This window comes from Thunnus thynnus, chromosome 18, assembly GCF_963924715.1.
Source record: "Thunnus thynnus chromosome 18, fThuThy2.1, whole genome shotgun sequence".
NCBI lineage: Eukaryota > Metazoa > Chordata > Actinopteri > Scombriformes > Scombridae > Thunnus > Thunnus thynnus.
Window position 1 is genome coordinate 19313550 of NC_089534.1, and position 27719 is coordinate 19341268.

Here is a 27719-nt window from a genome sequence, read left to right on the forward strand (position 1 = left end):
TCAACGCGGTATAGATTACAGACTGCATGACTGACAGAGATTCTCATGATGCGAGTCGGAAATAGAAAACACCCTGACTGAACTGCGGTCAACAAGCCATTAATCCTGCCTGGCAAACACACAGATGTGCAGCAAACAACACAATCCAATCACGTCTCCAAGCCATGGAATGCGGTCAGATGCCATAACAATATATGACATCAAAGCCTGTACGGTTGTAAGCTCCAAGGGGTTGAATAACCCCTCAGATTAGTGCTGTAAGTCATGGCAGCCACTCCTGCTCAGGGACCCAGACGTCATAAATGTCCCCAGACACTGAAAGCCAGTGTCGGGCTTGGCCTCGCTGACCCCTGGGTGAACAACCCTGGGTGGTTAGATTTCTTAGTTATCCATCTCCCGAGGTTATTCTTTGTTTGTGTCACGTTGAGTGTTTAAAGAGCAGCGGGGCTTTGTTTTTAGATGCTGATTTCTGACTCCAAACTGTGTGAATAGGAGCAGCTGTTTGGTTGGGTGCAACCATGGGTTGACCCTGTCTACCATGACCTTAAAGAGCAGAGATGTCCTTGAGTACCACCATAACAACAATGGAAATAAGTCAAGTGTAAAGCATTTTTTATCCTGACTCATTATTGATTTATGTAAATATTGCCCCACTTAAGGCGTCCTGACGGCTTAGACAAACCTAGAACTAATCCCATGTAATTACAGGGTTCGTGGGTTGTTTCTTTGTAACGTTCCGGTCTTGCCACTGTGAATCACCTTATAAATCATGAAATTAAAAGGCATTGAACAGTGCAAACCTCTGCCAACACTGAGTAGAGAAATCCTTTTTTAACGCTTGAGTTTCAATTGATTTCTTGACCTATGTGGAATCAAGTCCTCATCTCTCTCGTCACACATTACGCAAGTGGTGATTTTTTTACCTATAATTACAAGACTACAGGATGAGTACAAACACACATAAATCTCAAATATGTCTTTATTCCTGTAATTATAGGTAAAAATCTCCACTTGTGTAATGGCTTAACTATAAAATTCTAATTGTTTGGACACGCCTTGTTTGTCCCTAAGCCAATTTCATGAAAGCCTCATAGGTTTTTGAGATCCTGTTTGAGGACAGACAGACAAACAAGAAAAAAAATCTTGTTAGCAGAGTGCTGAGCTACATTTCTACACTTTTCTCAAATGTTTACACTCATCACTACTGTTCCTGCTGCTACTATATAGGCTGGTTTCTGTCATGCTGGCAGCTGCTTACTCTGAAGCCATCTTGTCCGAGCCAGACAGGACGTCCGCGCTCCTCTACTGCTAACAACAGGTGTGTGTCTTAACTAAGGACCACCCTATGGGGAAATATACACTCATAGAAAATACATGGCACACACACACACGCACACACACGCACACACACACACACACACACACACACAAATGGATACTCACAAAAGAGGGCTCAGAATAAAGTGCAGGCCAAAGAGTGGAGTTGCTGAATGAAGCAGGTTTAGATGAAAGAGGTTCTTTTTGACATCAGCAGGCTGCTGAGCCTCTGCTGGCAGCTACAGACAGGGTTTGTGCCAGTAGGGCAGATGCTGAGGCCCGGCCACCTGATATGGAAGATCTGAAAAGCAAGAAAATTAGAGGAGAAAGGGAAAGAAATTTGATAAGACAATGGGAGGATGGGAGCGACAGAAAACAATAGTGTTGAGACGAGAGAAGAGATCAGTTAAATGAGTGTTATGTGCCTTTTTTTACACTGGTACTAGCATTTTCCTTTCTCTCCTTCACTCTGCCTCTCTATCACAGACAGACACACACATAAACTGTCTCACATTAGCATAATCCTACCCATGAGCATGAGAGTCATGGTTATGCTCCCAGGCAGGCGGTGACTTATGTTGTGTGCTTCTAATCATATTACAGTCAGCCGTAAGCTGATGTTCTTGGCTTGGTCCCTGCTGATACGCATGTTAGACTCGGCCCTGAGCACTGTGCCGCCGGCTCTCTGCACCAGAATGATGCTGGGAGGAAAGCTGTGAATTTCTTACTTACTTTTTTTTCTCAAACAACTGTTGAGGTGATGTTTTTTTTTTCATTTTAACACTCCAAGAGCCACTGGTTCATGATATTTTATTAGTTTTTGCAGGTGTTACCCGTCAGAGATTGACATGCGGCAGGAGTGCTGCACTCATCCTACTCAGTGTCAAAAAAGGGTTTTCACCTTTGACAGTTGATGGAATACACCTGTTGTGACATCACTGATGGGATGTGGCCAAGCAAAGAAAAATCCCAGAGAGAGAGAGCAACAGCAGTTTTATGGGCTATGTGATTCAGTGTCCATTTAAAGCTACTGACACACTTTTTGACCACCAGAACCTACCCCCTGCTCTTGAAGTAGGATGCTGTGACTCTACTGGAGCAGAGTCTGTCATACTGAACATTGCAGAGTGGTCAAACACAAGGATCACCACCGCTGCTACTTCCATTCTTTCACACTGCAAGCAAAGCAAAGCAAGCACATTGATCCCAGCATCAACTACAGGACCTGGGATAGGAATTTCTTTGAATGTTATTGATGTTGAAACAGCTGTGATCAATGACGCCTGAGAAATACAAACAGGAAACGAACAAGGTACAGACGTCAGCAAGAGTGAGCGAGAGAAACAAAACAGAACTTTTTATGTGCTGTTTTTCAGCGCAGTTATGTGGTAAAGGCACTAAAAACATTCGGCACATGCTCGATTCCTTTTAGAGAGAGGCGTCGTGTGCTGTGACATTCTCAAACTCCAATTCTGCCTCTTCACATCTCTTTTCCAGTACAGATTAAAACACCTCAGCCGCACAACCATAAATTCCGAAGAACAAACAACTCGAAATTACGTCTCAGGCAAATCCATCACTCTCTAATCTGTTGTTGGTCCAATTTGGTGGTCTTGAGATTTGGTGGAAAAACAAACACAAATGTACCAATACTTGCCTAATGGGTTCACTTCACTTCCTGGGAATGTTTGGTTGATAAGACCTTGTGGTGCCAGGTTGAATCCAACTGAGAAATTCTGATCAGTGAAAGCAGAGTTCATTTCCTCCCTTTATCTACCTGTGAATGACTTTAAGGGACTTTTCTCCAGGTGCTGCAGTAGTGTTCCTCAACGGTTGACCGTTATTGTTTGCCAAACAAACCCTTCCCTGCCTAAACATTTGAAGAAGGAAAAAAAATGATTAACACATGTTCATCCGCTATAGGAGTTCTGATTGGTTTATTAGACTAGTTATAGAGAGGTTATAGAGCAGCTAAAATTAAGAGCAGATAGATAAACGACAAACAAATCTTTAATCACATTTAAAATCAGAGGAGAACAGTCTGTGTTGATTTAGCAGCACATAGAGATCTCCTTGTTTGCTGCTCCTTAAGTGAAGTGGAACACGCCAGTTAAACTCTATCAGATGGCCCGAGTGTTTTATAATGTTCAGCATAAGGCTCTCATCTGTTTTGTACCCCACACAGTTGCATAGGCGTAATGTGTGCGTACACATGTGCACACACAATAGTATTGATATTATCATCTCAACCTACACAGCTCTTTGATGGTCTGAACACGTCCTGTGCGTGATCCTCTGAGGGAGGAATCGAGGATGAGGCTTTCTGCAAGTCACAAAGACTCTTGGAGTCGTTGCGGCGGTCATGAATCAGCCGGGAGCCAGGCTGATTCACCGCTCCATCACCGCACACAAGGCATCAATCATCACCGTCACCACCTGCCAAAGAGAGGAATTCACACACAGGAAGTCAGCTGTATTGCTAACGGATGTCGCGTTAGCCTACATCACGACCGCACATGCACCCCGCCACGTGTTCCCAGGCTACCGGACGCTGGTAGCCCAGCTCGTGACGGCGGCGAACTCTCGGGTCCCACAGTCTCGCCCTCCGTGACATCACAGCACCACATATGAGCTTGACTGACAGGCGGTCTGTTTGTTTTCCCCCTTTAAGACGGAGTCCATTTCCTGTGCTCCCTTTGTTTTAGACTGTAGATTAAAAAAAAGATGTCCCTTTTAAACGCTGTGTTTACATTGTGTGAGCGCTTTGAGGGAAAGCACAAAGCCGCCACACAGTGGGTGGATTATAAACTTGGACCGAGTTTCAAACAGACTGAATTTATAAACACAGAATTCCCCCACACTCAACTCACGGGTCCCAGCCTGCTAGCATATTACTGTGGATCAAACACAGACGAGGCCTATCCTTGCACTTTGATGCATTTGTGTGTGCCTCTGCTTTCATTGTGTTTGCACCTATTTGTGTTTTTACGCTTCCAAAGCGGCAAAAGAGGACCATTTTAAAATTTAATTTCTACTTGGTGTTATCCATCAAAATACCTCAGTGATGGTGGCATCCTCCGCAGCTCTTTGGTAGGGTGATCTCTGGTTGCTATGTTGTACTGAGGCACGCGAGGGGGGACGACCTGGGATCTCCATGTCCTATCGAAGGACTACAAGTGCCTGAATACCCATTATGTGCCAGCTGTTCAGAATGAGGAGTAATTGCACTGTTGGCAAGGGTCCACGTGGGCCCCAGCGCTGTGGCTTCCCCCCACCCTGGGCAAGCTGCCAAGCCCTCCCGCATACTGCCTCCCTGACCCGTCCTACCACCACCGAACGGCACCCCACCCCACCCGGGCCCACCCCTACACCTCCACACCCGACCCACATCATCCCCCCAAACTCTTCCACCCATTACCACCAGCCCTCTGTTCCACATTCCTAGGGGGGCACTGGTTAAATCTAATCCCATAATAAGACACTCAGCTGTCCAGGAAAAGAAAGAGAACTTTCCTCTGGTAAATTCTAGATTTCCTTTTTTTCTTTTTCCCCCTCCCTTCTTTTCACCCCCAAGTGGAGGCAAGATGACACTTTGGGCCCCATTGGCCAGTTGCCTTTGTCTTTCTTCGGGCTTGATTTATCCTTTCTTCCTTTCTTTCGCTCCCTTTTTTTTTTTTTTTTTTGTCAGTAGTATAAGATTGCCTCTGTGTTGGGTCCAGGGTCCCTGAACACATGGGAGGGCCACGTTGCTGAAGGGCCACATGGCTCTGTTGTGCAAGACCGTACACACAAACACACACACATTCATTTTTATGCTCCCAACCCACAGATGTAAGCAATTTATACATTACATTGCCAAGTCCTTTAACATACTTGTGTCTTGCCTGCAATTCACTTGGCAAACGGCATAGTTGGGACATCATTATCTTGAGTAAAAGGTGAATCATAGATTTCATTTTGTACCTTTTACCCAAATTAAAATAGCCTGTTTTACATGTAATAGGTTGAAATAAACGGATATTGTGAAAATTGTGCTTCTTACATGCCGTATTTTGGACTGAAATCCCTACAGTAAGAACAGATTTTTGCTGCCAAGTGAAGTATTTGCTCATGAAACAAGACACAAGTGTGTTTGTATTTGTCAATTTGACTACAAATTCTATGACTTCACTGGGTATTGAAATCTGTCAAGTACTGATAACTTGCATCACATGTCTGGTCAGATTTGTATCCTTGTTTGCTTATTTTAAATCCTATTTCTTAATCATACAATTACAGATTTAAACATCCGTTTAAAAATAGATTTTATTACACAACATTTACCATTTAATAAACTTTTTTACCACTACTAGCAGTGCTGTTGTTATGTATAGAAATACCACTTTTTGTCTTGTATACTGACTTTTCTGGCGCATAAATTCAACACACCACATGAAATCAGATCATCCCCTGATAAGTCTAATGATTGAACAAACATCTGAATGTGTTAATCAGGCTGTGCTTGCATCGATTATTAGTTAATGTGATTAACAAAGATTAGACCGGGGTGTTGAAATGAAGTTAGCTGGAGTATTATCTTAATCTTAATGTAATTAAATGATTGTGCATTTATAAATGTGTAAATGCTGAATGTTGTTTGGGGTGCTCACTGAATGTTTAAATAGCTCTTGCCAAGTATGAAGCATGGCTTTCTTGTCAATGGGGGTGTCTCTGTTGTTTGTAGGTATTAGGTCAGTGTGTGAAGAGGGCTGAAGTGTGTGTATATATATGTGTGTTTGTATGCAAGTGGCTGGGTAAGGAGTGTGTGTTCAGGGATGAGGGTGTCCGTGTGGAAATCACTAAGCTGGGTTATCAGCTTTAGGAGCCTGGGAAACTGGAACAGACTGAGATACACAGAGATAAAAACAAAGAGGGGTACAGAGAGAGAAAGAAAGATGGAGCAAGAGGGAAAAAGAGATGTTAGCCATGAACTCTGTTATTTTATTATTCTTTCCAAAGGGATGGAGGGATAAGAACAATCAAGTCTTATAAGTTACAGTTTTTATAATGCCTTTGGATTTAAAAAAAAAAACATACTGTATTTATTTTTATTTCTTAAGCCAATACATCAGCTTTTCTCTGTCGTCATTATGAACTCATTGTCTCTCCTGCTGCTATAATCAGCTCACATACCTCTTTCTCTGTCTCCGCTGCAGTATTTACACTGCATGTTTATTCCAGTTGAAAATGAAGAATGATTTCAGGCAGGGGGGAGGGTAACGTTGCTTGTGGTCATTGGTCGGGAAAAACCAAAACAACAGATGGACCGTGTAGTGTCTTTAACCCAGATTTTACCTCTCTAATCCTGTCTTCACTGCAGGAATGTCCACATCGCATGCTGGACCTGACATGCCAAATGACCACGCGGATTTGAACCTGGCTGAGCCGGGGATAAATAGGCGGTTAAACGAATGTTGTGTCTCACCTTGGAGCACGTCAGGGTTGAGCGTTAGATGGAAAGAAGTCAAGGTCAACTCTCTGATTACTCCGTGATCATGGAGATCTTGTTATTTTGCCACCATTAAAACCTTGCTGTGAATAAAAAAAAAATGCGCAATTGGGCGGCGTGTTGTTGTTGGGGAAAAGCAGCCAATCTCGCTGAATGTGCCAGTGACAATAAATGCATGACTCATTTGAGATGGGTACTTGGGGTAGGGGGAGTGGGGGGGGGGGGGGGGGGGGGGGGGGGGGGGGGGGGGGGTTGAGGGAGCCAGACAGTCAGCTGTCAGGGGCTTGAGAGAGGTGATGGGGCAGCGTCCGTCAGCTGATTTAGTAGGCTGGGGGGTGAGGGGGGTCGCGTCAGTCAGCTGATGGAGTTAGAAAAGCCTGGGGGGGGGGGGGGGGGCGATCAGTCAGCTGGCATAACATCATTAGTAGACCTTATAAAACCAGGTCAGTGGTAGGATTACTCAACCAAGCTTGGTTACCCACTCCCCACTTCCCCCAGTAGGCTTCCTACACCTCTACATAATTACCACCCCTTCTTTTATTCTTAATTCATTAGCGTCTTATGCTTTCCTGCTTTACAGCACAAAGGTCTCCCCAGTTTTGATGGTTGCTGTCACCTTCAGCCGCATGTCCTTACATCACCTCCTTCTCCATGACCCCTAACTCTCCTCTCCAACATCCTACTCCTCAATATGCGTGATTTCTTTGCCCTTTAATTCCTCCCCCACCTCCTCCCCTTCCACGGCCGCCACCGTTAGGCACCCTTGCCTGTCCAAGGTCAGAGAGAATATGTCGAGCCTTTCTAGGTCAGGTCAGAGGTCCTGTTGGGTGCGAGGGATTGTGCTGTAAATTAGTTGATTAGAAATCCCTTATTACACGCCTCTAATCTGTCTGAGGGTGCCAGTCTCCAGCTTAGTTGTTGCGCCAGCTGCCTTGAGCACGGGAGAGAATGAGCAGAAGAAGAAGAAGAGTGAGGGTAAAGGAGTACAAGGGGGATCTGAAGGTCGAGGTAAAGGTTGTATACTTAGAAAAATGGCAGTGATCTAGAAAAGTTGAGCTAATGTTTGAGCAAAAGTTGGATCCTTGAAGAAACTTTTTGGGGGATGTTTTTTTTTTTTGTGATCTAATACAACCAAAGATGGTGGCTATTGTGTTGAACACGTAATGGACATTTGCCAGACACAGATTAGTCTCAGCATGGGTCACTGAGTTACTGCCGTACCATTGTTGAATTCATTACGACAGCTTAATGATATTATTGGTGTTAGCTTACAATTAGTAGTGTGAAATTGCCCTCAGTATTGAATTTTTCTCTGCCCGACAGCATCACAGCAGGTCAGTATTTATCCTTCTAGACAGTCAATGATGGCTGGTCAGCGCTTCTGTTGATTCTACCTAGAATCAATAAAATCCCAAGTCTGACGCTGCAGAACAGGAGCCAGACAAGGATCAATGAGTCTGTAATGGGATCAGAACCAGCTGTTAATACAGAACGACCAAGGTTACGGCTCTCACGCAGAGGTGTGATCGGACCAAATCTGCACGTATTAGAGAAGTTCGGTCATCGTCGGTCATCAATCAGAGCAAGTTTTTCAAGGGTTGTAAGGTTCAAAGTGAATCAAAGTCTGTGTGTGTGTACTTGATTTCAGCAGGTTAGATTCTGATGTTATATGCAACATAAAAGATGAAATCAACCTCTCCATTCCTTCTGCACACAGAAAGACATGTTGACTATCACAGCACTGTTCTCAGAGGACCATGCCAATAAGAAAAGACAGCAGAGGGAACTAAAGCTCAACAGAGACCTGTTGATGCATCAGAACCTTAATTCCCCCAGTCAGTTAATGATGCGTTAAACATAAAGCTTTACTGGGAGTGATGTTAATGCCCGATTGGGTAATCAATGAGAGAAAAAACTGGCCCAGTGTCACGTCCCTCGATGAGAGGACAGACACAAGGGGAGGTCCGTGCCTGTGGAGTTGAGCCGTGACAGAGGTCATGGGCAAATGATCTAGCATCCAGGCAGAAGAGGCCAGCTGAATCACCAGGGGTTACGGCCAGTAGGATGTGAGGTCAAGGGTCAAGGCCTTGTCCAGTGGCCCTCTGCCCTCCAGACAGCCGTAAACTGTGCCCTTCATTAGCAGAATCTCAATAGTGACTTATTATGGCAGTAACCGTTAAGAATGGGATGTGACAGAAGAACCAGTAAGTGTCAGTTTCAAATTTCACAACATTCTCAGGGGGTACTAGCAGGAATTTACTAGCGCAGAAATGATTAATCAATTAGTTAATTGACAAGAAATGTATTGCTATCAATTCATTTTTAAAGCAAAAATGCCAAACATTCTCTGGTTACAACTTCTCAAATCTGATGAATTGTTGCTTTTCTCTCTTTATGCCATTGTAAATTGAAAGTGTTTTAATTTTGGACATCATATGATGTCATGTTGGGCAATAGATAATGAAACAAATTGTAAGTTAGAGACTAGAGCAAAAATCTGTTTTGGATCAGGTGTTTCTAACTATCTGTAACAATTGAAGTAATTTTGAAGAAAAATTGCAGAATGTTTGATGATTCCACGTTCTCAAATGTACTGAAATGTAAGCAACATTTCTGGGTCTTCCATTACAGTATGTTGAAAATTTTGGGGGTTTTGGACTTTTTCAAGACATTTTAAGACAAGACACTTTGGTTTTAGGAAATTGTGACAGGAAATTTTCCCCATTTCAGATGTTTTATAGACCAAAGAATTTTATAGAACAGCAGATTAATCAACAATGAAAATAATCTTTAGCTGCAGACCTACACTTTATAATACGGTCATACAAAATTGGACATTTGAGTTTAAAAGTGATAATGTAGAGAACTTTGTGGTATGTTTGCAAAGACATGGCGAACAATGAACAATCAATGAGCAGTGAACAAAATCTCTATCAGTATATTGCTTCCAGTGGAAGTGGTCATCTCAGTTTGGGGATAGCCGTGCTGAAACGATTGATCAATCAATCAATTTGTTGACCGTTAGTTTCGTAATTTATCAAGCAGTATTGCCAAACATTTTCACGTTCCAGCTTCTCAAATGTGAGGATTTGTCACTCATCTCTGTTTTATTGATTATACATTTGGGTTTTAGACGGGTGATTGGACAGATCAAGTAATTTGAAGATATCACTTTGAGCTTGGGGAAGTTGGGATCATTTGTCATTATCTCCTCCTCTTCAATTAATTGATTTTTTTTTTTAAATCAACAAATGAAATGATAAAAGAATCTTCTGTTTCAGTGGATTTCTTGTGACTTTTTTTTTTTATTATTATTAAAGGAGCATGTGAATCAGCCGCACTTTGATGTGGCTATTCTCCTTTTGTCAACAGCAACTCGACGTGCTTGTGCTTTTTATGAGTATGTGTTGCTCTGTAAAACTCAGTGTAATGGACCATGTTGTTAAAAAGGCTTTAAAAATTAATGTGACTTGACTTCATCTGATAAAAATCTGGCAATAATGAAAACAGAGGGCAGGAAATGTTCACATAGAAAATCCTACTTGGCACCAATTAAACAGAGGACTTCTCTTTCCAGCCTACTTGCAGTGAAAGGCTGACTGGTTTGTGGGAAACATATGAATCAGTAAGAAAACACCTGAATACCTGCTTGACACACACAGACACACACTGTATACACTGTCAATACAGAACACTGTCAGTCTCCCAGTCTTTCAGTACTTGTCCTTAGCTTGCTTTCTTCTCAGTTCTGTTTGAACATGTCTCATCTCAAATAAATTAAATGAAATGTGACATAAGAAAATCAACTTGAGGCTTCACTGCATTACTGTTTTTTGCTCTTTTTTTTTTTTTAGCTTGATGCATAGACTCAGCCTATAGGCCTTGACAGTCAAACCAGAATGAGAGTAAAGTCGGTGAGTGGTGAAATGTGGAGAGAGGGAGAACAAGAAAACAAGCAGCAGAGGGAGGGAGAGAGCGACAGGCTGGAAACAAGGCAAAAGAGGGAGAAACAGAAGGCAGCGTTAGACGGGAGTGTGGGCGTTTTTATTGGTGTCATGAGAAGAGAAATCAATAAAAAGAGGTGAAAAAAGCCGCCCGGTTTAAGAGCTCCATCACCGCGGCAATTAAAGGGGCCTTCAAAGAGTCGGCCTAATCAGTGGTTAAATAAAGATAGGAGCAGGCGGCGCTTTGGATGGCCCTGCTCCTGTAATCTAACACCTACTGCCCCGCACTCAGTGGCCCCTTGAACTCAATGTGTGTGTCTGTGCATACCCACACTTGTGTGTTTATGTGTCTTTTTTTCTCCACTCACACACATGTTGGTGTACAGAGTGCCCGGACGTGTTTCTGACAGCTTGTATGTGGTTAACAGACTCTTAAAAGGCAGATTAACCTGTTTAAGCTTCCTCTCGGCGTCCTTCTCTGTCAGTCTCGTGTATCTGACCTCTGTCTAAACCAAAGTGAGACAAAGCAGATATGTGTGCTCAGCTTATATATTGCAGTTATAGCGAGGCAGTCTACCCTCTGTACCCGTGACCCTTCCGTTTACCTGCAGTCTTATCTGCCGCACCATAGACTCATTCGTCATGTGTGTAGGTTCTCACCGTGATAAGGTGCCGGCTGGTGAGTCAATACTCCAGCCTTGGGTCTGTCTTCGCTAGCCTCTCCCTTGCTTAAAGAGGCACTGTGTGGACAGAGCAGATTCCAGGCTGAGCAATGAGTTTGCTTTAGGCACACAGAGGCCAAGATAGACAGGTGAAAAAGGCCCCTTACACAATGTCATTGCATGTCATTCTGCAGTGTTAAAGTTTACAGGGTGTGTTGCTTTTCCTCAACCTTGGTTTGTGGAGTTGTGTTTGTTGACATTCATAAGCAGATGATGGCAGATTTATAAGCATGCACATATATAGGTCCAACAGCCACTTTGGATACGGTTTCAGATTGCCAATACACCTGAATTATTGGCTGATTTTTAGACAAAGAAATGCTACTCTTCATCACCACCGAACAAATGCCAATTATGGTTAAACAAGACCAACCGAATCTAGAGAGATGATCTCGCTTATCACGTCCCATCGATGTCAGTAGTCACCCCCAGTTAAACTTTTCAGCATGTTATATTAACATTTTTAACGTAAGAGTTCTAGTATTTGGAGCATGTAGTTGTATGCATGTAAGTATGTTGTGAAAAATAACAGCTTGATTTATTGTTCAGCATCAAAGGGTTATGCTCATGGATAATAGATACTGCTTTACAAGATGGTGCCCCATTCGTTCCTATGAATTCTTGATGCTTTCAGCTTCCAGTCATAGAAATTACCCAGATGTTCAGCACCCTTCTGTAATTTTGGGCCCATAGAGTGCGCGCACTAGAGTCAGCCAAGCCTGTTGAGAGCATGTAGTATATGAAATGGATAATATAATTTAATCATATGGCTGCTCTAGACTTTCACAATATTAATGGACTGAATGGATCAAATTCTGATAATAAAAAGAGTAATTTTGGGGGATTTGTGATGTTCAGAAAAATTTACTCACCGTTCCTTTTCCAATGAATGTGTATGGGATAAATGCTTTTTGGGCCAGTGTGCGTCATGTGATGTGAGTTATAATTACCCAATGTGGCCACAATGCCAAAATCCCCTTACAGCCCAGTGCAGATCTGGGGGCTTGGCTACACTGTACGCATATATGTCAAGGTTATGGCTGCTACTGAGATCTCACATTGAGACCGCAAGAACTGTGATTGGTCAGCTCGGGCTGTGTGTGCTTTCTCCTACAAATTTATGTGATGCCGGTAGAGATCGCAGCGAAGGCCGCAAGTTTTAAAACGTCTACAAAAAAAAAAATACTGCCTAAGGACACATATGGTACGTCACACATAAGTGCTGCGGTGGTATCACTGGGTGAAATCCAACACCGAACTATAAATCAATTCCTACACCAGAGGCACTTACGGTGAAACGCTGCACACCATGCTGCATAATTCCATCATAAGGAGGCGATGAATCAATGGGCCAGAATCATATTTGATCATCATTTCACACTGTATGTTGTTTATCTCATTTTCAGATAATAGCTACAAGTTGTCACTCAAAACTAGATTTTCTGCCTTCTCAGTCAACAAAAGGTGATCTCAACTGAATCTTTGAGTTTTAGGTGAGTTTGTAATAAATGTAGTTCATTTCAAATGTTGAAAAATAATCCAAAATAGATTTGATAAATGGATTCAGATTCTATAAAATGCCATCGAACCCCAACCCTACACACACACACACTAACAAACATCTTGCTGTACACACCTGATACTTGTACCCTGTCATTCCGATGTTCCCCAAATCCTTCTCCCTCCTCCCCATTAACCCCTGTCACCTTGCCCCTCCCGGCACATCCCCGTGGTTAAGCCGGCATTATCAGCGGGCTCATTAGGACAGCATTAGTGTCAGAGATGGACACAGTGATATGGCTCCACAGCTGGATCAGGGAAGCCAGAGAAGACCCCAAGCCGTTTTTTTTTTACCTACTTCCCGGCCTCTCAGTCTCTTCATGCTATTGTTTAGGGATGCCTCAGTTCTGACACTGAATGTCAGAGGTCACTCGTCCACAGGAGCCCATCCCGCTCCTTCTCCCTGGTGCACTGTCACTGTGATTCACCACTCACACGGGTCCCTGTCACTCGGCCCCGACACAGCTGTCACTCACGCTCGCATGCATGTGAATATGCACAGCTACGCTCGCGGGCAGACACATACTTTTATCACTGGCGGCTCCTCGCAGGCCCTCGTCTGCTTAGAAATCACAGCAACTCTTGATGATACACAAAAACCTCAGACAGTAGCTGAGGCTCTTCTTCCACAAACACAATAACCCAGTGTTGTTGGAGGCATGCTTTTACTCATACTCAAGGCGAATATACACCTAACATCTATCATCAAGGTCAACAAAAGATAAAGGAATGTATTTATTTAATTACTTCCTGCAGGAAAATCCAAGCCTAATATAGAGGTTTCAGCGGTTTCATTTCAGCTGAGATGTTCCTTCTAAGAAGTCCTCTGGTTCAACATTTAACTTGTTATCAGGTTACAGTCGTATCTGCCTGACAGGTGTTAATAGTTTAATAAATGATCTCCATCCTGCAGTGATTTATTACAGGCAGTTTGTTTATGTGAAGCTTGTTTGAAGACTTTCCAAAAGATAAAGCCAACTATTAATTGATTTACTATTCATCTCCATCTCAAGATAATGGTGATATTCTATGAGAGGCCTTGATTTCATTGTTGTCCAAACTCTATTTAGAACATATAAATAAGCCACGCTGTTGTCCTCGCTGATGTGTTTGTTTATTACGATAAACATGAACACTGTAGTTTATTTTCAGTGGATCCCGCGTACACTGTCCTGCTGCTGTGAATACTCACTAGTGCACCAAATCCATGGCTAAAAATAGTCCCTAACAAACACACAATTTACTTCTGTCTGAGTGACTGTTTCTTTTCTTTTTTCTGAGTAATTTTTCTGTTTTTAAAAATTAAAACAGACATAAAATTCACAACATACAACAATACCATGTGGTCAAAACCAGTCAATATCAATTTAGGAAAGAAAAATCGCCCTGTCGGATTGCCATGTTAGCATCTTTTCCACGTGAAGCAAACCAGAGTGTCCGACTCGCAGATAGAGACCCAGCAGCCTTGGCCCTGTGACCCAGATAGCACCACTTAGAAAACCACTGCCCACATTCCCATCGCCAGCAAATGGCTCCTTCTCCTAATCATTAACACACAAATGGACCGTGTTCCTGTGTGTGTGAGAGAGTGCATGTGTGTGCCGATGTGTGTGTTTGTTGCGTACTTGGAGCTTGACGCGAAGCTGTGATAGACATAAAAAGCTGAGACCCACTTAGAGCCTCGGTTTAAATATAGCAACACAAGATACTTGCAGTCATGGTCAGAGTCTCTACCCGTGTGTGTGTTGTGTGTGTGTGTGTGTGTATCTGTGTGTGCAATATGTGCTTGTGTACTTAAGAGCGGATGTTTGAATGGGTGTGTTAATCTATTTAAAAAAAAAAAAGAAAGAAAGAAACCGGTGGACATTGCTTAACCTTTTCATCTGCAGAGGTGCTGTAATTTTTATGATACAAGGAGTGTTTGATCTGTGCGGTGTGTGCGTGTGTGTGTGTGTGGAGCTGCATTCCCAATAACCTGCTCAAACCCGGCTCCCTCTCCTTGTGTTTATATCTCATAAAAGTATAAAAACCCAAAAGAAGCTGTCAGAAGTCTCACTGTGATTTTTCTCTCCGCCCCCTAAGGCCGTTCATTTAAAAAAAAAAAAAAAGAGAGAATAAGTGAAAGAAAGAGAAAGGGAAAGAACAAAAAAAAAAGAAAGCGGAGCAGGTGAAGAGATGAAAAGCCAGTGAAGGCCTGACTCAACAGTATCGGGTGTTGAGGTGTGTATACGCAGAGATCAGAGGTGAGAGGATGTGTGTGTGTGGGAGTGAGTGCGAGAAGGTCTCTCGCGTCGTTGCAGAAGTGATCGGCCTCACCTCTTGTCAGGTGACTGGTGTCCTTCTCAGCGACCCACCTCAGGGGAGGGGAGGAGGGGGAGGAAGGGGGGGAGGGGGGGGGGGGGGGGGGGTCTGATAGGCTGCTCAGGCCCTTAGGAGACAGGTGAGGGTCGAAGTTCAGAGCCTGACGGCCAGGGTCTTATGTGAGGCAAAGAGAAGGGTTCAACAACACCAATGATCTGAACTGATCTGCCTTTTAAATAATCATGACTGCCTGAAGACCCCCAACAGTATCATCATATTTTCATTTTATCCTTCATATTGCAACATTTTTATCTCACAGGTGTTGAAATTTCATTAACATAAAACATTAACATAAAAAATCAATGACTCAGTTACATTCTGTATTATTTTCAACCAGCTACTATCAATTATTTTCATCATCAATTAATCTGCCTATTGTTTCTAGTTAATAGATTAATAATTGATTCTATGAAATATCTAAAAATATTTAAAAGAAGGTGGTGCATTCAAATGTCTTGTTTGTCCGAATAACTCCAAAATCCAAAGATAATCAGTTCATAATGATATAAAAGAGAGAAATGCAGCAAATCATCACATTTGAAACAGTAAAAAGGCGACAATTTGCTTAATAAATTCTTTTGATCAGTTAATTCATTAATCGACTAATCATTTTAGCACTAATGCAAGCAAAAAAAGCATAAAAACATAGCAGATGAGAGCGTTCACATGTTTATACAGTGGACCTCCCCTTAAATTAGGAATAAAGAAATCTAAAAAAAAATTAAATAAACAGTTAAAATTGTTGACAATCATTTTTTATTACTTTTTTCACTGTAATACTGTATATGCTTGCTGCTGTTTATATCCTGTACTTTGCACTTTAATCCCTCTGTGTTTCTATTTCTCAACAATTCCCTCATTTTCCTCCTTATGACACAGAAAGGGAGAAGCAGGGAGCGGCGATATTGGTCTGATTATGAGAATGAATGAATAACTTCCTGCTGGTGGTGGTGGTGTTAGTGAGAGTGGGCGTGTAAGTGTGTTTGTTATCTGGCCCGGGTGTTTTTATCAGGATCAAACGGCAGCTCGGGCATTAGCTACAGAGGACTCTGCTCTTTTATCTGCACTGGCAGGGATAATAATTCTGTTCATGCAGAAAGCAGCAGCAACAGAGGCGGGTTGTGTTAAAGGAAAAACTACTAAGGCAGGGGATTTGGAGAAGGGAATTCACCCACATAAGTCTCACGCAACACATCCAAATCACTTAAAGACACAAGTTGCGCTGTCTGTCTGCTTCCCCTATGAGTGCCTTGCTCAAGAGCACCTTGGCAGGGATCATATGAAGAAGAGTCTGTGCACTTTTTCCCCTTTGGGAGCTGGACCAAGTCGCCTTCCAGTCCCAAACTTGTTTTTCTAGCTAGCAGGGTACCACCGCCTATCACACTTCCCAAACCTCTGGTGATTTTCCACTCTGCACCATTGTAGTGAACAGAGGTGGAGGTACAATTGTTCCAAAATGACTGCCAACAAATCATCACTGATGAACATGTTTGTTCTTTTATTTAAAGGAATTCTTCCTTTCGGGTGTGTGTCAGCCTGTTTGAGTACCCCCAAAGGAAGGGCAGTTATTATCCTGGAGCAGTTGCAGCAGTAATTTTTAGAATTGGAGAGCATGACGCATTTTGTTTTCCTTGCACAGATATTCTTGATCTTGGCCATAGAAACATCAACATTCAGTATCCAAGCCCGCTTCTGTAACCAGTGCTGTTATTGTTTGGTCAACACAGAGTGACAGAGAAACTCAGCTCTTGCCAAAACTATTGCCAAATGAATCCTGGATTTTGTGTTTTTTTTTGTTTATGCATGAACACAAACCAGAAGTTTACAGCTAAATAATATTGATATTTCCAAATTTATGAAGCCTCCTCTCAGACGGATCTATAAGGTTTCAGGGGACTTCCGCTCTCAGCTGAGGGTGGCCCCGCTCTAGACCTAAGTCGGCTCAGAGATCATCTAGAGACAGACGCAGAGCAGGTATGGATTAACATAATCCACCTAAATCAACTCTCTGGATGACAGCCAAAAAGCCTGAGCAGCTTGTGCACATACACTACACCTTCATACAGTATACATACTCCACCCCCGCCTTCCCCTCCTCTTCTCAGGTCATACAGAAAATCTTTGACATGATAATTACATGAAGTGCCTCCTCACTTTTAAAGAACACTATAAATCATCCCCGTTGCTCTTTTAACAGATGAACACACCTGCATACACCTGAACATCACTCATCACCTTGGGCAATCACTGTATGCAGAATTATACCCAGCAATTTGGTGATATTGCCCCAATTGAGGACCGAGTGTATAATGAGTGCATGGGGAGATGTACCCACGGTATATGTTTTCATTGCATATTAAATCATTGCCGTCCCACCCTGACAATGTCTTTGAACTGTCAGGGAGCAGACATTTTCATGCCAGATATATGGATTTTTCACCCAACCCCCTTAATTTTAGTACAACACAATGCAGAGTGAGGGACATGGAGGGGGGCGGTGAGGAGTGGGGGTCTGTCGTTTGATGTGTTCTTACCCTATCCAAAGTAAAATATCCCTTTAGCTTTGATGTGTTACCTTAAAACCCTTCCCCCCTGCTTCCTTGGTTCCCTTGCGGGAAGGTAAGCGTAATCACGCACACACATGCTTAGTTCTTGGCCTGGTATACATACAGTAGATGAGACTAATTGTGTGTGTGTGTGCCCTTATGTGCATGTATGAAGCCATTGAGGTTGCATAGCTTGCCAACATCCCTTTATTCTAGCCATGGTACAACAGGGATTCGACGGGGCTTTGGGAGATTTAATCGCTCTGGGAGTTTGAGCAAGTAAGAGGAAATACCTTTAACAAGCAGAGTCAAAGTGTGATTAGCGTTCATTTTTTCCTCAAGTCTGTTAGTTTATGTGTGCGCCGGCCTGCTCTGGTGACTCACATCCCTCAAGTAATGACACATTATCCCTCAACACACACAGTAAGCCCCCGCTACTTTACAGCCATGATCAAAAGCAGTAGGCATACATGTTGTTTCATCACTCCAATCCACTAACTGAGCTCAATCATTGCTTTTATGACAAGTCTCAAACTTTAAATCCAAGTTATTGCTTTTATGATAAATCCTTCAGCTATGTCAGGCCCAGCTTCTATTTATGTTGAACCTCGAAAGTCCCAATCCCGGCTTTCAGGACAAATCTGGAACGGTAGTTCTGTTTATGATGAACTCCTAACCTTAAGCCAGCCATGCAGCCTTAACGAGGGTTCTGCCAGTTCGGTCCGGCAGTAATACAGTCGCTCCCCCCCCCTCTTCCCTCCCCAGTTGGACACTAACGAGACGCCGCACACTGACCTCTGCAGTGGCTCAAATTAGATGTAAATTGTGCCTGATTTTTACAGGGGTCCCTAACGCGATCCAGATCCCCCCGCCATCGTGGCCAGCGGGTCAACGCCGTGAGAACGTCTTGCTCCCTAACGACATTTGGAGTGGTCGATGAGAGGGGTCGCGGGTAATGGTGACCTCACTGGCCTACACTTCACTTCCTTCTAATTAGAGCACTGGGCCAGATCAAAGGAGCCAACCGCATCGCAGCAGGAGAGCTACTGAAGAAGGAGGGAGGGTAGTAAAGACGAAGAGGAGGAGGAAGACGAGGGGGCAGGAGGAGGGTGAGGTAGAAGCCTTTTCTATAAGTAACAGGGTGCGGTGAGGATGGGGGAGAATTTTTTTTTTCATTAGTCCTGGGGGTCAATGGAGCACTCAACCTGTGTGCAGCAGTATGGATCCTCTTCTATAGGTGGCAGAAGTACCTTAAAGAGGAGAGACTAATAGAGAGGTAGTGGAGGGGAGAAATGTATTTGTGTGAGAGGTAGAGAGGGAGGAGCGAGGCAAGGAGGGTTAAGCAGAGGAGAGAATAAACCATTATTTCATGGCCTTTCAGGAGAAAACCTCAGCACTGTCTACTGGCCTGCCTGCTCTGTGTCTGGCCACAGCTGTGGAGACGGACCCAGACGCACAGGAAGTGGAGCATTTAGCACTTCCTCACCCCCGGATGTGTGTGCGGGTGGAGCCCCCAATTTTGAACATATGGACAAATGCAACGTGGCTATTCACACACACACACACACACAAACACACACACACACACCAAAAACATTAATCTCTTGTGGAAGCCTCGGACACATAAGACCGTCACACAATAACAAGCGCCAGATTACATCTGTTTCCATGGTTACTAATGAGAGCACAAGCAGGCTGGATTAGAATATATAATTGAAGGTATCCACATGAGGACATTTTGTTCCAGTTGAATAAGTATGTGAGGTACAAGATATAAAACGGCGGAGAGATTTCCTGGAAGTCACTGTGCTTTACTGTATTTCATGTTTTGTTTTACAGGACTGCCAAGTAAGGCCCAAAAATTATATATACAGTAATTGCTTTCAGAGAATCTGTATTGGATATGTTAGATGCACTGACTGTGGATTAAAGGAGACATGCTTTTTGTGAGTTTCTGTTAATTTTATACTGTTTTGATGTTTGATGTCTGTGTTTAACATGGTCAAAGTTCCAAAACTTGAGGTGAACATATGTAAAAATGCTCCCTGCAAGTCAAAAGCCAGGGCTTCAGCTTGCCCTGAATGCTTCATTTGCAATGTTGCCTCTACTTCCTCCTTGTGATGAAATCTGATTGTTTGCACATGCCCACAAACAACCGTCTGATGTGTAGCCTTTGTTGCTAACGTTGTTGCTAAGTTTGTTTCATTGGTTGTTCACGTTGTCCACTTGCATATCTTGGATCAAAATCAGGCTTGAACATGTACCAATGTATTTGAGGAGTTTATATTTATAGAAAGAATGAGGGAAAAAAAGTGAAATCCTGCTACTGTTTGTTTATGTAGCCTCCCAAGCTGCTGTTGCCAAATATGCAGCTTCTGGACTCTGGCACATATGCAGCTTCTGGACTCTGGCAAATATGCAGCTTCTGGACTCTGGCACATATGCAGCTTCTGGACTCTGGCAAAGATGCAGCTTTTGGAAGCTGGCCAATCAGTACAGAGTGGGCTCATCGGGAAGGGGGCCTTAAAGAAACAGGAGCGAAAGCGGCCTGTTTCAGATGGAGGCTGAACTGAGGGGCTCCATAACGGACCAGTATAAGACAAATAAGCAGTTTTTTGAACTGTAAATCATGCAAAGATATTCCAGTAGAGCCCCAGAATATAAATATAGACCTGGAAATGTGCATCATACGTCCCCTTTAAGATTTAATATTGCAAGTTGGGAATGAGCTATTTTATCTTAACATGCAATGTTCAGGTACCTTTTTCATAAAGATCCTCATATTCACTGCCATGTTTGGAGCAGCTTGCATGGTAATGAAAGAATTATTTTATTCTCTTGTCTGGTCATTTCCGTGACTCATCCCTAATGTGGTTATTCAGACAACAAAAATGCAACAGCAAGCAAAAATTCTAGTGAATCCAGTAACACACATTGGCCTCATGCAAAAAGAAAAGTATTTTTGTGTTAATTAGTTAAAGCTTTTTGATTCAATTCCCTACTCTGTCTGTGCGTTCAGATCAGAACAAAAAAGTCCACTGTTCATGATGATGTATAGGATTTTTGCAATCATTATTGTGCTTTATAGGTAGATACAACAGAAGGTGTTAGGATTAAAACAGTAAAAAGAGCTGTAACAAAAGGGTTAGTGACACAAATACTGTTTCAATATAGGAAACTTATTAAGATATTAGAATGACACTAGTGTTGCTATTGTTTGTTGGACTGATAACTAAGCAGATTAAGATATTTTAAACAAATCTAACGCAAGTATTTGATAAATCCTTATGATAGGTGTTAGTACAATTCAAGAACAGTCGTTGCAGATGATTTTATTTTTAAGCGACAAAGAATCTTTTGGGGAAAACACATAGTGCTCTTTAAGGGTTTTAGTGCATTAGAGAACACTGCGTTCTTTCACATCTATGGATCTTGTAAGTGCTTGGACACTATGTACTGCGGTGTCAAGTTTCAGGACTGTGCCCCAAAATGCACTGTGCTGTTGTGAATGTATGGCATGCTAAGTTCATTACGTTTGTTGTTATTGCTCTGGTTTTGCTTTTGCATTATAATTAGTGTGATTTTTTTATTTTTTTTTACAGTGCATCTCACCAATTTCAACAATTTAATGACCAGGCCTGAATGAGTGAGCGTGTTCCAATATTGTTTCTATAAAACCTAATCAACATTTTATTATTGTTAACCATATGGTCGGAATGCAAGCCAAGGTAATACAGCACAACAAAGTTTTAATGGTAATTTTCCAGTGATCTGCTATCTAAACTCAGTCAAATCCACTGGTTTCTGTTCTTGAGCTGGATGAAACAGAGGCTATAGCTCCAATGTGCTGCTGACCTCTCCTATGTGTTCTCATAAGCGTGCTGTGGATGGGAAGATTGGGAATTTCATATGCGTGGAGCTATGTGTAGGGATCAGCGAACAGTGAAACTTCAGCCTGGGAAGTTCACGGTGCTTTGATGGAGCCAGAATTCCTGGAGCTTCTCGTAATCGTGGGATAAGGCTGTGTCATCCCTGTCACTCACCTGGATTTATCAGCAGGAAATCTGGAAATGAGACGGCATTCCTGCCCCCTTCTCGAAACTCAGACAGGTCGAAACAGCGGACAAAGAGGGCCACAGTAACAGATGAGATGTGATCTGATGCTGTGCAGGTCTCACACTTTGTCAGAGTATATAATCTCTCAAAATCAGTTTTGAATGTTTTTAAATGAAGAACAGAGAGTTTTGCTAAAATAAACCTCTCATAGATCACAGTGATTAAAAACCTGTTTGTAAAAGTCAAAAAGCAGACCCTCCTCGGTCAGCTGTGTGCACCCCTCGGGGCGAACCAGTGAACTATACAACCCCCTACTATTGATGTTGACATGTTCACTGACCTAGTCTATCAACACACACACACACATACACACACACATAATTGGTCTACCCTTTCCGTGCTAACAGACCCTGATATCATCTGTGTCGTCTGATATGCTCTGATCCGACCTCAGTATGAGCCTGGGCTGCCCTCTGGTTCTGTATGTACCCATCAGAGCATAAGACCCCCAGTGGGCTCACTGACCCTGAGATGAGCTTCTCTCCAGTGTCCTGCAGGGTTAGAAAGCGCTTCTTTTTTTTTTTTAATTTATGGGATGTACAACCAATGCAGCTGCAAATCACTGACACCAACTATGTTGCCAGCGTGTGTGTGAATAAAATGTTATTTCAAAGAGCCCCATTCATAGAAATTCACATTTATAAATGATGCCCTGAAGCTAGCTATTCCTTTAATTTCTTTTTATAAAGAACCATTGAATATATTTAAAATCATATTTTGCATGCATAATTCTGGCTTTTCATAGGTCACAATACAGCTCTGTAATCCGTTGATTTTGCCAAATATATGAATATTGCTTAAAAGATTAGCTGATTAAGCAATTTAAAGACATTACCTTTTTTATGACATTTTATAGACTAAACAATTTATAGATTAGATGTTGAAATAAAAGTCTCAGATTGATCAATAATGAAAACATATGTATGAATAGGGGTGTGCAGGAGGATTCGTTTTATCATGCAATGGCGTATTAGTGACAGGTGCCTTTATAAACATGCTGCTTCAACATGCACACTTCTGCAATGTTTCACATGGAGTCATTCGGGTACAAAAATGCAAACAAGCCGACTAACAGCCAGCTATCCACACCAGCTCATTATGGTAACAATTATTGGGGTAATCAATTGGCCAAATTATAGACCAATAACTGAGGCCTTATTGTGTGACGGGGAACACAGCGGCCTTCTTCTCCGCCGTCCGTTCCGAGTGCATCATTTTGGGCTTGACCCCGTGCACCCATTCAACCCCTCCGCTCTCTTCCCCAACCCTAATACCTTCCTGTCTCCATTATTGGGCTGTGGAGGTCACGCTGTGTAAAGGTCAGGGTTTAGGGGTCATGCTGTCACTCAGACGGGCGCCAAAAATAGGTGCCGTGTGATTTTAACCACGGAAGAGCTGGGAGCTACGGTCTATCAGTGTGGTGAGTTATGTCTCCATGTCATTAACCTCCTTTACACAAAGCTTAACATACACTCCCAAACACCCACACACCTACATATTAGAGAATGCGCTACTGTATATTGACGAAACAACTGTATGGTTGTTGTTTGACCCAAATACCAAGTTCATTGTTCACAACACAAAAGCAAACTAACTGAAGGAAAACAGTTCTTGAAACTAGCCCACAGGAATCCAGTGATAATAGCTGTGAGGAGAGGTGGCCAGGCTGTTAAAACACTGGTAAAATCCTTGAGGTTGGCTGTAGCTGGGGCCTGGCCTGTATACAGGGCTCTTTGATGGATGTTTGCTGGCACAGACTCAGGCATCAGCCACGGTGCTAACGCTGCAATGTAAATCAAAGATGCTCTGTTAGCGCTGCAGCATAAATCAATCACATCCTCGCTAACACAGTCTGCAGGAGCTGAATGGACCTGCATCACAGGCTGCATTCCCAAACAGTGTCTCACCTGCGCTGCGGTGGCAACGTGACTGTTATGGCTTAGCAGGACTATCTCTTCCTGTTCTTCTTTTAACACACACACTTGCACCCACACTCTGAGTTATATGTCTCTCTCCAAGGAGCTGCAACATGAGAATACTTCTTAAGGCTCTTATGAATAGGACAAGGTGATGTACCTCATTAACTGACACGCAAGTGACAAATGGGCGCAGTGTGTTGTAAGTGTGTGCAGGTATCTACAGTTACCTGGAAGTTAAGAGGAAATAGTTTACCTTACAAGTCTGGTTATGCATGTTTAAGATTCCCTGCATCTGCCATGGGAGTGTGTTTAGAAGTCCTTATCTGGAGAAAGCACTGCAGAGCAAAGGGCGCTGTTAAGAAGGAGAGGATGTAAAATATCCAAAGTCAAAGACTTGGCAAGCGTCAGACTTTTTGTTTGGTCTTTTATTACTTGTAATGTAGTAAACGAACAAATATGTGATTGCGTGAGTTATTGCAAAATCTTGGCACTGAGGTTTTATTTGTTCTCAGTTTTCTGTTGTTTTGTGTTTGCAGTTTTGTCACTTTCCTCATGAGTGAAATGAGATTTCAGGTATTCGTTTTCATTCCAAACAAAATGCACATGAACTTGAAAAATGAACTTGAAAAATGAAGACATGGAAAAAAAACAACAAAAAAAAAACCCCTCCAAAAAACGTATTTGACATTTCTCTCAAAAGGAAGAAAAATGATAATAAATCACACCTGTGAGAGCTTTTCCTCTTCTAGTGGATGAGAAGTTTTGGAGCTGCCCGTATCCGCCGCTATGAAGATTCCTGCCTCCCCTCTAGTATAAAAACTATCAAATCATGTGATTGATCTCCGCTGAGAGGAGAGAACGCAACAGGCTGGATGGGCCACTGCTTGCCACCACTGAGGATGGTATGTGGGTGTGTGTGAGAAAAAAGTGAAGATGAGACAGACAGAGCTCAAGAGGGAAAGAGACTTGTTTAATAGGGAGAGCAGGGCACATAGTTTTTTTGGGGGGGGGGTTTGCCAAGAGAGAGATGACAGATGGAAAGAGAAGGCTTAGAAGACACAAGAAAAAAAAAGTGAAAAAACCAGACTAAAGAAGCTGACATCAAGAGGAAAAGAAGTTTGGATGAGTCAAAATGAGAGGGATCAGCGACAGAGACCCCATTAACCTGAAGCCAGGTGTAAATCACACGGAGAGCTGCCGGTCTGGGCCTCGCTTTCTGGAAAAGGACTTTGTTTGTTCCTCTGACCTACTGATTACTGCGCTATTTCTCAACGGCTTTGTCTCACAGTAGTTAGAATCTGAATGAGGTGACATTCACATGACGGATGCCCCGCGAGCACAATGAGCTTGAAAGCAGGGAGGAGCGGAAGAGTTGAGCAATTGTTCATATTCCATGTTGCATACCTGATGTCACATTTAAGTCTTTACAGCTCAGTTTTCTCAAAGCGGTTAGAGACAAGTGGCTGCACGTGTACATGCGTGTGGGCGTTAGGAGTTTGCATACTGTTAAATATATTTGTTGTCAACATTTCACTCAGAAGTTTTAGGTTACTGTTTGTGTACGGACAAGAATCAATTTTTTTTTTTTTTTTGGAGCGAAAATGTGTGAGTTCCCCAAACAGAGTAGAAGCTGTGATATACCGGTGTCATAATCCTCTTCTAATCCGATTAGTTTCATGTATAAACTCTGTCCTGCGGGTGATGAGGGACGAGGAGACATACACGAACTCTCTCCAAGACTTCGTCACACCTGGAGCCTCCAACTTCCAGGCGTCACACTCGACTGAACGGAAGTCTGATCCCTGATAAGGATTGCGGGTCTCTGGGATCGGGGTTAGAGAGAGAGAGAGAGTGAAACTGTGGGAAGGGGAGCGATGGCTAAATGTGGGGTTGGTATGTATGTATTCTTAAGTGGGTGGGTGGGTGGGGGGGGTGGAAGGTTTGCGCTTGGATGGGGCGGGTGACAGAATGATGATGGGGGCGGATCAGAGCCCAAAGCTGTTTTTTTTAAGGTGGGAAGGGTTGATTGATTAACGGTTTGAAGCCCCTGGGGGAAACCTGGGTTGAACTTCCTGTTCTGTTCTCACGTGTTGCCTCAAACTGTAGAAAATTTTAACATCCTCTTCCTTAAGAAAAAAAAAAAAGATTCAACAATACTCCAAGGAGATCTCTGAGTTTACTAGATACTGTTACTTAATTGAACAAATATGCTTGTTTTGCATCTACTTGTCATTGTCTACGTAACCGGCATGCATGTAAAACATCTTGCATTTTCTGTTGAGTCACCATGTCTTCAAGCATTGGCAATAAACCATGAAAACTTCAGTATGTAGAAATCATATTTCCATTCACGCTGTGGAACTGTAACTCAAGTAGCTGATTTACCTCGAGGATGCACAGGCAGCAAAAAAAGGTGCATTGTAAAAAATTTTTATGCATAAGTAAAAAACCTAAAGGAACAATAGAGTGTTTGTGGAGAACGTACGGAGCAGCGGGGGTAAGAGGCGGAGAGAGAAAAAAAGAGTGGTTTGAGCAGAAGTTGTTATGCAAGTTAAGAAGGAATGCAAAGTGTTTGAAAAGATATTAGATAGAGCTGGCAGAACATTCTCTGTGTTTGGCTGTGAAGCGATGCTGCGAACGCCAAGCCCTGTTCCTCCGGCGAGGCCCAGTACTACGACTGAACAGAATGCTCCGTAATACACACACACACACAAACACACAGACTATATGCACACAGACGCACATAACACGTGCATACAGCATTGCCCAAGGGGCTGCTAACAGGCTGCATAGCGAGATAGGGACTGGAGAATTTAGTCACTGTGTGAAATTGGTTTCATTAGTTTGTAACTGGCAGATTATATAACAGTTGCACGAGGCGCGTGACAACTCAATTTTTAAAAAAATATTTTATTGCATCTTATCAGCATTATAAGTAGCCCCGGTCTGTCAGATAACATGATCTCATAAAAATAATCACGAATGTTATGTAAAAAATCTAATCTAATTGTAGTATAACATTGTTCTGTGAGAAATTGAAAATGCAAGTAACCATAGAAACTGCACTGCTTGGCGCTATGTTACCAATGAACTGGTGATGAACAAACCTGTCTTTGTTTTTGTTGTCATTTGGTTAGTGGCCATGGTATAAAACTCATTATACACTTTGAAATGTCTTGATATAGAAAATAACGGACACTGTGTTGTGCATTATTATTTCTACTACTCAAAATCCTACTGTCAGTACTAATATATCAGCTACTTCTGTTATTACTTCGTCTTTCACTATGGTTACTAGTACCACTATTCCTATTGTTACTACTGCTAGTACTACTACTGCTGCTATCACTGCTTCAACTGTTACTAATACTGCTACTAGCGCTACCATTGCTACTACATCTCTGATGCTACTGCTACTACAACCATCAGTTTCATACTACTACCACTTCAGCAAGATATTAAATATTCAGGATGTGTTTGTTCAAGGACAGAAATCGTCCTAGTGTCACAATAAGGACGTAAAAAAGGTTAAAGATAAGAGATGGAGGGATAGGGAAATCCCAGACATTGATTATGTTTATGCTTTTTTAATGACCTCTGAGCAGAGGCACAGTGTCGGAGGAAGGCATCAGTGATGCATGTTAAACCAGTCACTCACTCACCAGCGACACAGGGAGCCTCTGGACCACAGAATGTCCCGACACAGCGTTTTTCATTTTCCATGCATCGCAGAGAGAGAGAAAGCA

The 27719-nt window shown here is 42.7% G+C and overlaps 2 long non-coding RNA genes across 2 annotated transcripts in view; one reads left to right on the forward strand and one right to left on the reverse strand.

Annotated features, from left to right (window-relative positions):
• The window catches only part of LOC137169791 (uncharacterized), a 41945-nt gene extending 21448 nt beyond the window's left edge, over nt 1-20497 (forward strand). Inside the window, exons 2-3 of the long non-coding RNA XR_010924540.1 lie at nt 18781-19052; nt 19320-20497. This is a non-coding gene — a long non-coding RNA (uncharacterized lncRNA). The remainder of the gene's footprint in view (nt 1-18780; nt 19053-19319) is intronic.
• A 2481-nt stretch (nt 20498-22978) lies between these two features.
• LOC137169372 (uncharacterized) lies at nt 22979-25856 on the reverse strand. The gene is made up of 4 exons (XR_010924449.1): nt 24699-25856; nt 24227-24325; nt 23962-24076; nt 22979-23837 (listed from the first exon to the last, which is right to left on the reverse strand). It is a non-coding gene; the product is annotated as an uncharacterized lncRNA (long non-coding RNA).
• Nucleotides 25857-27719: the final 1863 nt, after the last annotated feature.